Source organism: Callospermophilus lateralis, chromosome 9, assembly GCF_048772815.1.
Source record: "Callospermophilus lateralis isolate mCalLat2 chromosome 9, mCalLat2.hap1, whole genome shotgun sequence".
Taxonomy (NCBI): domain Eukaryota; kingdom Metazoa; phylum Chordata; class Mammalia; order Rodentia; family Sciuridae; genus Callospermophilus; species Callospermophilus lateralis.
The window spans coordinates 125,646,130-125,660,446 of record NC_135313.1 but is presented as its reverse complement, the minus strand read 5'-3'; positions in this window follow the sequence as shown (position 1 = coordinate 125,660,446).

The window sequence follows — 14,317 nt, the reverse complement described above, 5'->3', positions numbered from 1 at the left end:
GAAAATTTTAAAATGAATCCAATGTGTATGCAAATATGTGCTACACAAAAATTTTTCCACTCTCATTTAGAACAATGCCTTGACATTACCTTTCCTCCAAGTAAAATACAATTAGAGGATAAGAGTTTGAAAATCTTTGAATAAATATAGGGAATGGAAAATGCTCAGCAGTTTAAAACCTTGGAGGTGGTAGAGGAGTTTCCAAAAGTAAGGGACAGGGTAAATACTCAACAAACATGAAGCTCTGCTGGCCTAAAGACTTCTTGAGAAACTGCCTTTGAGGTTGGGCAATTAAAATATATGTTGTTGTCAGTAGCTTTAACTGCTTTTGTAGTAAGACAATCAAAACTGCGTCTACATCTATGTGACTTGGAGGATATGTTTTATTATTTTCCAATATACATGAGGCAGCAGTGCTGAATTCTCTCTTTATAGGTAAATGTGGCCACTGGGGGCTAAGGTTCTCACTGTATGGACTGTGAAGCCATTTGGTCAACCTCCATTTTCGTCGTCTTTCTTGATGCTGCACTGGAAGTTTGGTATTTTCTTCATGAAACCCAAGGAGTTCAACTGGGACACAGTGCTGGAGGGAGTTCTGCCACGTGCAGTCTGTCAGCATCTGCAGGAGAATGCACCAACCAGGCTTCTATCCCACATAGATTTCCCCCATGACCATAGCAACATGATTCTGAACATTGCCTTGAAACCTCTCCATATAACAAGATGCCTTTACAGATAAGGGTCTGCTGGCTGCACCATGTCAGTCACAAACTATTTGGAAGACAATGGCAGATCCACATGGCCCCACCACAGATGTTTTATCACAGACTTTCTCAACTTACTGGCATCTCTGATCCATTCCATTTTCATAAAACCCAGACAATCAAGGCACTGTCTGGAATACTCATGATCAGCAACAGGACATCCAGGGTTCTCCAGGGCCACCTGGTCATGGGAATTTCAAAAATTTAAAGGTATTTATCTAGCCATTTTTCAAGGATGAAGTTGGAGGCACTGTGTGTTTCAATTCACTCAGGAACCATTAAATGGTGAGGAAGCTCATTTCAATGAAGCTCTGGAGAATTCTCACAGGCAAGGTTTACCAAATAGTGGCCAAAAGGTCACATGAACTCAGGCCCATTGCGGTGTACAATGTGAGTTCCATGTGTTTTTTGACTCTAAATTATGGCTGAGAAGTTTTTCAGAATAAAATCATGTGCTATCCTGACTGAGAATCCCAGTTCTCAGCAGAAAGCCACCCTGGGCCTAGATTTCAGTTTCCAAGAAAAACTCTCATGCATGGCATCCTAAAATCCAAACAGAATTCATGGAAATACTTCTCTGAGGTCAGTTCCAGAACTCAGTCTCTAAGGCAATCACACCAGAGTTCAAACCCAGGTGGACCCAGTCAACTCTTCCAACCGCCACACAAATGAACACAATTAAAACCAAAACACTCCCAGATGGTCCTCATCTTTTTCCATATAGACACTCATTATAACCTCTGGCTGAAGGTTTCCATGAGGGGTGCAGCCCAAGACAGTGACCAAAATAAGATTCCTTGCCCCCCATTTGCCTAAAGTTAGGGTGGTCTGAACACATTTCTTGTTAACCAGGAATGATCAAATAGACCATCCGTAAATACTGCTCCATTTCAGCAATTTGAGGCCTTCTGACTTTGGGGTTTAGATTCTTTATGTGAATTTGAGTCATGAGAAACCTCAAGCACCTATGGGCGAGCCTCTGCAGAGCTTGAAGAATTCAGTGGACCCAAAGGATCCCACTTCTCACTTGATTGAGATCAGGAACCTTACAGAGGAAGTCAAGAGACTTCATCCACAATGACTGCTATTTGGGGCATTTTGGTTTTAGACGCACACATGGGCTCTTTCTTTAGATCCATCAAGTGCTGAGAATCCAATCCACAGCCTCACACAGGGCCAAGAGGCTGATTCAGACACATCCCTTTCCAAAGCAATTAAGCAAAGAGCCACAGGTGATACCCATTACTTTCCATTTGGAAACGTTTTCTTTCAGGCTTCAAAAATGGGTGAGCTGAGGCAAAGACCTTCCTGACATTCAGGGAAACAGAACAGTAGTTAAGCAATAGGCCCAAAGGAGGGTTTCTCCACTGAGACTTTACTGGTCACACTGATATCTGAGTTTTCTGAGATGCTCACCATTTCCTTCATCTATGCAGTATATGGCCATGTCACAGAGCTTGGTGATGTTACATATCTTGGACACAAAACCATCAGCCTAATCTGGAGAGTAGCCAGAATTCAGAAAAATACAGGGACTTAGGAAGATAGCAGGTGTTATCCATCGATAAGGCAAGCAGCAGTCCATTCATAAATTGGGCATTCATAAATCTAGCTTTCTACTAGACAGGACACATCCATTGATGCATTCTCTTTTCTCACGTCTAAAACCACGGACACAATGGGATACACAGACATAGAAACACTCACCTCATCAAATAACTTATCAGAAACAGTCCACTCCAAACCAAACAAACCACCTTTTCTACCTATTCACAGAACAGGAGACAAAACCACAAACTCACAGCCACACCCACAAATACGGCTCCTTCCCCGAAGTAGGTCTGTGTCTATTCGGAGTGTGCTCTGACTGGTGGCCCATACTATGTTCCCCAGAAATGGCCTGTTCTGTCTCAGATATGGTATCCTTGGCCAACTCTGTGAATTTGTCAGGAGCCAGCAGTGAACCACTTCCTGCTTTCTCAAGAAAGGCCCCTCTTCTGAGCTCTTCTGGCATTTGGCCATCCTCACATCTCTAGGTGACAAAAAGACTGACTCTCTCCATGGTAAATCCAAACCAGTGAGCCCACTGGGACTGGGACTGGGTGTGGCTCTGAGTGCTTGGCTTTCTGGATCCCAAGTAAAGAAAGTTAAATCACCAAGAAAGTGAGGTAGGTCACTTCCTTCAGGAAATGAATGAGGTCACTGCCTTGGCAACCACGTTGTCCAAACAGTTGCTTTCAAGTGTCCCATGAGATGGAGGCTGCCCCTACTTCCTGTGACACTTTCACAAGTTAGAATGGTATATCAACCATAGGCACCCGAAACAGCTCTCCACACGGGCCCCCTTTGGTCTATCTTCTCTACATTAAAAAGAGAGAGGATAATTCAGACATAACCCTTCATCCTGACCAGGTTGTTTGCCATGGAAGATGACTTATACTCTCACAGGTCCTTCATAGCTGCCTACATCTTCTCAAAGGATCATTTCTGCATGGACCTTTGAGGTTCTCAGCAGGTGGAAGATCCCCTACATTCCTGTATTCTAAGATCAACTCTGTCCCTGCTCTTCAGTAAATTTAAACTGAGGGAACATTGTATGGTTAGGGTTAATAATATGTTCGATTTCTGGTAGGAATCATTCTGCTGTAAGAATAATTGTATTGGAAATCTGCGATACTTTTAAGAATATATAGGTGAAGTATATGTATGAAAACAGAAATCCTAGAAACATTTGAAGCCCAGAAGGGCATTGGGCCCTTGATTGGGATACTTATCGTTGAATTACGTTGTGCACAGATGTCTCAGATAAATCAATATACAATAGCTTAGGACCTTGTACCTGGGATGAATGAATGTAGAAGAGAATATCCAGTCAAAAAGGGATAGTCGATAGGATTAGGAAAATAGTCAGTAGGTTTAGGAAGAAGAGTGAACATAGGATTTGGACAAAATGTTCTTTAGCAATAGATTTTACTGGTAGACAGTGAATGTAAATGTCAGCACATGTGAAGAATCTGTCACAATAATGAACTGGGGAAAATATGTAGAAAAGCAGATATCAATAGATGCATTAGGAAATCAGGCAAAGTATAAAGTGAGTGATAGGATTAGACATTTCAACAGGCTTGTGGTTCAATCTTAGAAAGAAACAAATATGTAGTCACCAATATGATTGACATTTGAGAGCCTTCGATGTTTTTCGTAATCCATGCTCACTTTCCATTTAGGCTTTGGAAAAACATAAGTGTGATCTTTGTATACGTGTCCAGAATATTACTGTGATAAAATGTACAAGTAGATCAAGTGACATGAGTATTTCTTCCACCATTTCTGGCAGCAACATTTTGAAGATGAATAAATTAGTATTGGGGGTACAAATAGGTGTAACCTGTGTCTATAAATATAGAGATAATGCATGAATAGACCATACTCTGAATAAATAATATAACTGGCTCCAACTTTACATAATGGATTGAATTGATATCTGAAAATATACAGGAAATCATATATTCATATACAATCATTCATTCCAACCAGTTATACATCTAATGGTAATATTGTGATTATGGTTTATCATGAAAAGTTTGTGAGTTTTGCTTAAAAATGATTAGGGATATCGAAAATAATGTGTTTGGAAAGAAGTCTCATGAAAAGACCAGTAAAGAAACATGGAGAAATGCATGTGTTCTGAAGCAGGAAGTAATTGAAAGTGAAACAAATGCCTATAATTTTGTGAACTTGTGGATGAAATATATATCCTCTGATGTAAAAAAACTGAAGAAATAGTAGGGTACCAGTGTAGAAATAAATGAACACCAAAACCGCATCATTTCCCATAGGAATCTACTTGCATTGATGTTAAACTGGGTCAGTTACTGTAGAAATATTAGGATTTGTATGCACCATTCACTGAAGTTACTTTTCAGTACTAGGAAACAAATATGTATTTCAGGTTGATGAATATTTCTGAGTATAATCTTGTGTAAAGTTGATTATAAATTCACATACATGAACATGAATGAATTTAGGGAGTGTATATAAGACACATATATTTTATATTTTGAAAAATTTGGAGAGTGTATATATATACACACATATATAACACACACAGACATTAAAAATAACAACATATATGCCAATCGAAATTCATCATGAAATATATATCATCCACAGATGCAAAAATATTTATTTTACTGAACATGGATTTATATATAATGTTGTTGTACTAGGAAGCTCACTCATAAGTTGAATTTTCAGTTCCAACAGCGTTTAGGAAGAGTGATCTCTTCTCACAATTTGTATCTGCAAAGTCAGCAACCTCACAAGAATATACGTGTGATTCCAGGTAGGATTCTCCATGTGCATATAAAAAATACATGTGCTGAATAGGGAGACAGGAATTCACATATTAACTAACTTTAAAAACACATGGAGAACTATTTCAATTAAAAATTAACTAGATTTATAACACCTTCCCTATATAATGCAAACGGCCAGTCCATCTATACACCATGCCTCCTCTGAACTGCTTGTATTTCTATTCTGTTTGGGTCATTTTTCTCCGTCATATAAGGATTATTAGTCGAGTCTAGTAGGTTATGTGTTAGTGTCAGGTTTCCCGGCCGGCAGAAAACATCAACTTGGGCGGCGAACCTAGGTGTGGAGTAATGAAGGAACAAAGACATGAGAGATGACAGCAAGACAGGAGTTCTCATCAGTCTGCAAACTTTTATTGTTCTCACAGGGGTATTTTAATGGGACGGATGGTAAAGCTCTCTTATCAGCAGTTGTTGGATGTCTTCACAAAGTGAGATAACCTCAGGATGTTTCCGGAAGACAGATGGCCACAGGATGTCTCAAGGAGATAGATGGCTATGGGATGTCTCCCAGGCGGGATGTCTCCCAGGCTGGATGTCTCCCAGGGGGCTGTTTCATGTAAGTGTCAGGTTATTCTTTGAAGGAGAACTTCCTTGTAGCACCTGACCTCTACCCCTTTCTTATGTAGAATATTTGACCATACCTTTCTGGCCATGTTTTTAGGGGGTGATACAGGCTCTGTTTCTCTAGGCGGCCTTAGAATATCTCCTGATCTGAGCCAGCGTCTTCACTAGGAGATTTCATGGTGGCCTTGGCATGTTTTTGGAGGAGACCGCTGTGAGGGGGAAGCATGCCAACCACCATGCACCAGAGCCTCTCACTCAGAGGTCTTGGATTTTGGGATGCGTGGATCGATCCTCCTGCAGTCCTTCCTGCACCCTCCGTTATTATGGCCGAACGTCCTCACTCCATGGGTGTGTCGCCCCCCCAGCGGAGGGGCCCATGGAGGAGCGAATCCTAATGGCAAGGGCAGAAGATGGTTGGTCAGAGCTGTTACTTATAGTTTTATATAAGAAAGAGAGATCTGTCAGGATGTAAACTTAAGAAATAAGCCTGTGAGAAGGGTAGAACATCCTTTTAAATATTGGCAGTGCGGTCTTCCATCTCCAGACGATGATAGTGGACCTGTATGGGCTTAGAGGCCGAAATATTAATCTGTTCTTTAATAAATTGTACCAGCCTCTTTATAATGCAGAGTCCTATGTACACCATGAAAAGTACACCCAACAAAGGGCCTAAGAGGGGTAAAAGGTAGGGTAGAAATCCATTAAGCCCAGTCCAGAGGGGATTTTCAAATAGTTCCTTTCGTCTCTTTTCTAGATCTTCTTGGAGCTGCTTAATTTTACTGAGTACTATGCCTGATTTATTGGAATAAAATCAGCATCATTCCCCTAAGGCCAAGCAAATACCTCCCTGGTTAGCTGTCAGCAAATCTAAGCCTCGTTTGTTTTGAAGGACCACTTATGCCAGGGAGTCTATTTGGTCCTGCAAATCTTTAATGGTTTCTGATAGAGTTTGTACATCATTTATACGTTGTTGAGACATGCGTCGGTAAGATTGTATAGCTGTGCCTAAGCCAGCTGTACCTGTTCCCACAGCAGCTGTTATTCCAAGGCTGGCAAGGAGTGGTAAGTCCTGTATTGCCTGCCTGTGTCTTTTGACTAAGGTGTCTAGGCTAGAAATGGGTAGAGGTTCGTCTCCTTGGACAATAGTTATATCAGGGAGAAATAAGGCAAGAACACCACCACCGGTCCAATTCGCTGGAAGCCTGGGGAAGGCCGAGTTTCCTCCACACATAACAACTGTGCCATTGGGAGGACAAAGAGATGGGGTGGGTGAGGAATAATTTTGTACTGTTGAGCAATTTCCAAAGGAAGTAACTCCAACCTCAATATCATACGTATTATTCTGCATCACGCCTAAAGACATAATATAAAAGTGCCTATAGGCTGTACTTTAAAAGGAAATCCGGGTTGGCATGTATTATCGTTGTCTATGATAGAATTAATAGGAACTGCCATAGGCATGATTGCCCCTGTTGTCATGCAGAGCCAGCAATCATAAGCAAGGTTGGGGTTGGAATAATTAAGCAAGGAGAAGGTACTTTCCAAAATGTCTAATGTATTGGTATCTAAATCTGGGAGCTGAGATTTAGGCAGCATAAAAGGATGATATGTGAGCTCAGCTATTTGGGGTTTCAAAAGTTTGATTATCTGAAGATGCTCCACCATCAGATACCTCTGGAGGGGCCTTCATGTGCCAGCAGGAGGGTTTACCAGCATTGCCTTGGCACCCAGCTGAGTGTAGCTTGGTGTATTTGCCTTCTCCTCCCTGGTCAAAGAGAACGGGTGTATAATGAATAGTGGCCCCCCCTGGTGCATGAGTTTTTGTTAGGGTGGCTTCAAAAAATTGTTCTCTCTGCTTGTTAACACAAATTGAGGCCAATGCATAACAAGAGACATGCATTGCCTGGGTATCCATACAAGTTGCAGAACAATTTTGGAGAGTTTTACTTGTACTAGGGGGAATAATTTTTGGCTTGTTAACACATACCCATTTAGGCTGATGAACTACTACGAGTTCATGGTCAACCTCAGCACAGAGGTAAGCTACCTAATTCATGCAGTCAGCAGTCTGGGTCCAACTAGTGGGAGTCTGAGTTCAAGATCCTCCCTTGCATTCACAGGGGGCGCCAAAAATGTACTCCATGATGTTGGAAGGTGGAGGGCCAAGGCCTCCGTGTGCCAACATGTTCAGCAGAAGTGCCTTAAGCAGGATCCTCACACAGATTGTTGGCTGTATCGGAAAAAGAGGAAAAATTGTCCTCAGGGGGAGGGCCTCTGTCCCTGTGTTGAGGTAAGTCATTAACCTGTATAACCAGGCGTTCTGGTAACAATCTTGGGGCTGCTCGCTCTTGGTCCAAAACACAAGCTGAGCCTCGTCCCAAGATGAGGACAGGACATGGGCCTTTCCATTTATTTTTAAGGGGATTGTGCCACATAACAGGTGAGCGAACAGAATTGGACGTGGGATGCCAGTGTCTGTCAGCGGCCGAATGGCCTTCACTGTCTAGGGTAAGAAAATAAAGGGCAAATAATGCATGGTTAAGGCGATCCCTGGGAGTGGTAAATACAAGGGCAGAAGCCTTAATGAGGGTTAGCCAAGTCTTTAAGTTAAGGTGGGCACGTTCCACGATGCCTTGGCCCTGAGGTTTTTATGGAATTCCAGTAGTATGACAAATTTGCAAGGTAGCACAAAACTGTTTAAACTTGGCACTAAAATATGCAGGACCATTATCTTTTTTAATATGTGTTGGTTTACCCATTACAGAAAGGCTGAAACAAGATGAGAAAGGACAACTTTGGTAGGCTCTCCAGAATGTGGTGATGCAAAACTAAAGCCGCTGAAGGTATCTATAGAAACGTATATATATTTGGTTTTTCGAAATTCAGGAAAATGAGTAACATCCATTTGCCAAAACTGATTGGGCAGTAATTCTCGGGGGTTAACTCCCAAGTGTTTAATGGGGAGGGAGACAGAGTAAGCAGTGCATGCTTTTACTATTTCTCGTGCCCGTTGCCTAGTAATTTTACAAAGTAATAAAAGGCTCTGGGAATTTAGATGGTGAAGATTGTTTTACTCCATGGCGTTTTGAATGGAGCCAACTAAAATTGGAAAGATGGAACAAGTTGCTACATTAGCTTGGGCATTACCTTGTGTTAGAGGGCTGGGAAGATCAGAGTGTTCCCTGATGTGTCCTAAGAAAAATGGGTGTTGGGTGGACTGAATTAGCTGCTGAAGCTGGAGAAACAGAAAAGCCGCATTGGACAAAGCCTTAATGGTGGGTGAAATCTCCAGCTGGGGCACAGAATGAGCAATGTAGGCACTGTCTGTATAAATATTAACAGGCTTATAAAATATGTTATAAAAACTTGTGTTATGGCAAACAATTCCACAACCTGTGCTGACCGATAGACAGTATCAAAGGTGGTAGGCTGGTTATTGCCAACAAAGCCTGCACGGCCATTACTGGATCCGTCTGTAAAGACAGTAAAGGCTTTAGGAATGGGAGCCTTTTGAGTAATTTTTGGAAAAGTAAATTGATGTAATTGGGCAAAATGTAAAAGGGGGTCAATGGGGAGGTGGTTATCACTTGTTTCCCAAAAGTCTGGTAGGGCAATACCCAATTCATCCCTGTCGGTAGTAAATTTGGGTTTGGTCCTTAGTATATGGAATTAAAATATTATCAATGTCTTTGCCAAAATGTTGTCGAGAAAGCAAATGACCTTTAATAATAATAGAAGCTACCTGAGCAGGATAAACAGTAATAACCTTGGAGGATGCGGTGGGTAAATGGACCCAAAGCAAGTGGCAACCTTTATTTTTAAAATTTCGATCTCGCTGCCAAAATATTCTTGTGGGTGTATGAGGAGTGAGTAAAATAACCAGAACCAGAGGAAGGTTATAAGAAATTTGTGTAACAAACTGTTGGGCAATGGCTTCTGTGACTTCGTTTAATGCCTGCCATGCCTCGGGAGTAAACTTTTGAGGGGAGGAGGGATGGGAATCACCTCTCAAAATATCATTAATGGGCAAAAGTACACAAGTGGGTAATTCTAAATATGGTCTTAGCCATTGAATATCCCCCAGTAATTTTTGAAAATCATTAAGGGTGTGAAGATGGTTCACACGTAGTTGGATTTTAGGAATTTGGATCTAATTATCTTGAAGTTTAAGGCCCAAATAGGTATAAGGGTCCTGTGTTTGAAACTTATCAGGAGCTATCTGTAGTCCGAAGGTAGGGAGGGTTTTGTGAAGGTCCAAGTAACAATTATTAAGGTCATGGGTATTAGGTGCAGCAATTAACAAATCATCCATATAATGTAAAATATAAATTTGTGGCCATCGCTCTCTCACAGGGTCTACTGCTTGAGCAACGTATTTTTTGCAAAGACTAGGGCTGTTGGCCATTCCTTGGGGAAGAACCTTCCATTGAAATCTCTGCTTAGGGCCCTGAAAATTAATGTGAGGTAGACTAACAGCAAAACAGGGTCTATCCTCAGGATGTAAAGAAATGGTAAAAAAGCAATCTTTAAGTCAATAACCATTTTACAATAGTTTTTTGGGAATAGCCACTGGTGTGGGGATGCCTGGCTTTAGTGCTACCATCGGGCACATAACTTTACTAATGGTGCGCAAATCTCATACAAGGCACCACTTGCCTGATTTTTTCTTGATAACAAAAATAGGAGTATTCCATGGTGAGGTTGAGGGCTCTACATGGCCGGCTGCCAGCTGTTCCTGCACTAACATGGAGGCAGCCTCCAATTTTTCTTGGGTAAGGAACCACCGATTCATCCACACAGGAGTCTGAGTCTCCCAAATAATTTTATCTGCATGCGGTACAGGAGGGTCAGGGACCGACACTAAAAATCCGAATACCCAAGTCCATATGTATTTTTTTTGTATGGGTTGTATTGGCTCCACCAGTACTTGTCTCAGTCTCCCAAGGCCTGTACCAGGGACAAAATTCATAGGAAGCATTTGATGAGTCACGATGGAATTGGGACTGGCAAAAATAACTTCCATTTGACTCAAAATATCTCGGCCCCATAGGTTAACAGGGAGGTCTGGAACAATAAAAGGAGTGACAGTTCCCTTATTACCCTCTTTATCAGTCCAGCTAAGAGCCATAGAACTGAACAGAGAATTTTTTGACTGTCCTATCCCTTTATGGTCAGTCAAGGATGGTTTGAGGGGCCAACCTGATGGCCAGTGTTTTTGAGAAAAAATTGTGGCATCAGCTCCAGTATCTGGAATTCCTTGGAATTCCTTTCCTTCAATAAGTAAGGTAAGGGTGGGTCTATTGTGGGAAATGGGTTGAACCCAATACACACCAGAGGAGCCCAAGGAGGCAGTCTCCCACAGTAGGTTTTCGGCGGTGGATGTGCCTCCTGAATCTAAAAGAAGGAGTATTAATTGTGCACGTTTTGTTCTTGCTGGGATGGCCGCAACTCCATTAATAGCTGTGGCCAGTATTTTTATTTCTCCAGTGAAATCATTATCAATAATGCCATGGAAGACCTGAACACCTTGTAAGGTAGTAGAGGCTCTTCCAAGAATAAGGGCACATATATAAGATGTAGGGGGACCCATAATTCCAGTGGGTATTTTCTAGGGCCCTTGCATTGAGTCTAATATTGTATCAGTGGCAGCACAGAGGTCCAATCCTGCGTTGCCTGGGGTGGCACGTTGGAGGGAGGCAATTGTGGAGAAGGATTTTGAGGTAGGTTGGGAGTTTGGGAGAGAACAAACCTTATTGCCCCTGGGTTTTTTCTGGGGGAGGTCGGGGCCAGGGGCTTGCCCCACAGGGAGTTTCCTGAGAAGCGGGAAGAAATAGTCAGTCCAAGGGCATTTGTCTTAGATCTACACTCACTGGCCCATTGATGACCTTTACCGCATCTAGGGCAAAGGGTGGCTGGGGGCGGTTAAGCCCCAGTTTGAGGAGATGCTATCCCTAGGCTGTGTTTGCCTGTCAGACACATTCGTGCAAAATGGTCAGGTTGTTTACAAATAATGCAAGTCCGTGAGCCAGGATTGTGAAAGGCATTGGTAAAAGTGGCATCTATGGGGAGACCCATGGCATGGGCTGAACCCACCCTGGCACAGAGTCTAATAAAATCAGAAAGTTCCCCTTTTTCCTTATGTGGTCGAAGAACATCCTGACACGCCGGGTTGGCATTTTCAAAGGCAAGATGTTTTACAAAGGTGCTTTCACTTTAGCTTGGTCCAAGCAAGGGTCCCCAGCTAGGTTAAGTTGGGCAACAAAGTCGCTATAAGGCTCAACGGGCACTTGTCAAATTTTTGTCAGGGAAGTGGTAGCTGAGCCCTTTTGAGGGAGGTGTCTCCAAGCATGTAAGCCAGCTGTCTGAATCTGCGCCAAAAGTCCAGCAGGGAAACGCACCTCTTTAGGGTTAGTGTCAAAAAAGCGCATTGCCCACCAGCTTAACATAAGTCCAGGATTTAGAGGAGGCCTTAGTTATATTTTTTTGAGCAGTTTCTCGACAGTGCTCTTTGAAATCTGCAATTCCATAACAGGAAGGCTCCGGCACTGGGCTAAAAACTTCCAATCATTGGGAGTAAGCCATTGTGTGCTGTGGTTCTCTAATAAAGCCAATGTGTAGGGCACAGTGGGGCCATAGGGAGCACAAGCCTTCTTAAGTTATTCAAGAAAACACAGGCTTAAGTTTTTGTAGACACTCTGGCTTCCTTCATGCCTAGGATGAACTCCTCATCCTCTGAGTCCTGATCTTCCTCTTGCCATCCCCCTGCTTCGTCTTCTTGATCCATTTCCCCCACTTCCTCCTCTTGGCCCTCGTCAAAGTCTTTCTCCTCAGCCTGGGGAGGCTTATCTATCTGACTGAGGGTGCCTGGGAAGGTGAGAACAGCCCGATGGAGCGGCTTAGCCTTTGTATTAGACCACCTTGGGCCAGTTCGCGTTGACTCCTTGCCTAAGGCTAATGAGCAGAGCTCAGAGTCAAGGGATCTTAATTCTTTTAAAAGTTGGATCTGTTCCCATCTATGTTGGAGAGACTCTCACAAGGGAGCCAGGTTAGGCAAGGGAAGTGGGGAAAAAATATCTTGGGGGGCAGTTGGACCCTGAAGGGCCCTAGCACAAAAGGCAGGAGGGATATAGGAGGGAGGTGAATTTATAAGTCTTTTAAGCTGTGGCAGGGTCCTGAGAGGTAGGGGTCTTCTGAATGGTAGCCTCCAAGGTAGCCTCCTACCAAGGGGTCAATGTGTTTCCAGGATTTAAAGCTGGATAAATGTGGTTGGTAACCATTGGAGCCTTATTCATTAGGTTGGAATTTTGAGGGGGACCAGGAAGGTTCCCAGGGTCCTGGGGAGTCTGAGAAGGGTCTATGTCTATACTAATTTATGGGCATGCCGAGGGGGACGAGAGGTCTTTTGCATAGCCTCTTTCCCAATCCTGACAAGTTTTAAGGTACCATTGTCAAAGTGTGAACTTTTAAGACTTTCATTAATTAAGTTCTAGGATAAAAAGGTGGGAACAGGCCCCTTATTCTGGGTGAAAGGATTCATAATAATCTTTTAAACAGTCTCCTACTCTAAGCTGTCATTTTCCATCAATGGTCCCTTCAAGGGAAAACCGTGGACACAATTCTTCTATGTATGAAAAGAATAACTTTACGTCCTTTTTCTTAACATGCGTCCCCCATGTCTTGAGGGCCTCCTTGAGGCCTGACAGAAACAAATTATGTGAGGAAACTGCTTGTCCCATGGTGGGTCACTCACCGTGCGTCATCGCCACTCTCATCCAGGATCTGTTTTTCAGTGGTGTCTGCCGAGGCGATCGCAAGCTCTGCTTTTCCAAGTCTTCCCGGAGGACTGGGTTCTCCCTCAGTCAAAGGCCCCAGTCGGTGGGCACCAGATGTCCCAGCCGGCAGGAAACATCAACATAGGCGACGAATCTAGATGAGGAGTAATGAAGGGACAAGAGACACGAGAGATGACAGCAAAACAGGAGTTTTGATCAAGCTGGAAACTTTTATTTTCACACACGCGTATTTATATGCTGGGGATGGGAACACTCTCTCATCCGCAGTTCCTGGATGTCTTCACAAGGTGAGATAACCTCAAGATGTTTCAGGAAGACAGATGGCCACAGGATGTCTTAGGGAGACACATGGTAACAGGATGTCTCCCAGACAGGATGTCTCTCAGGGGGCTGTTTCTTGTAAGTGTCAGGCTATTCTATGAAGGAGAACTTCCTTCTACCCCTGATAGTCAGGGATTTAGTATTTCAAATGGAAATTTGGAAAATGAATCCAATGTGTATGCAAATATGTGCTACACAAAAATCTTCTCACTCTCATTCAGAACAATGCCTTTACATTACCTTCCCCCCAAGTAAGACAAAATTAGAGGAGAAGAGATAGAACATCTTTGAATACATATCTAAAATGGAAAATTCTCAGGAGTTCACAACCTTGGAGGTGGTATAGGAGATTCCAAAAGTAAGTTACAGGCTAAAAATTCCACAAACATGGAGCGCTGGTGTCCTAAAGACTTTATGAGAAACTGCCTCTGAGGTTGGGCACTTGAAATTGATGTTTTTGTCAGGAGCTTTAGCTTCCTTTGTAGTGAGACCATCA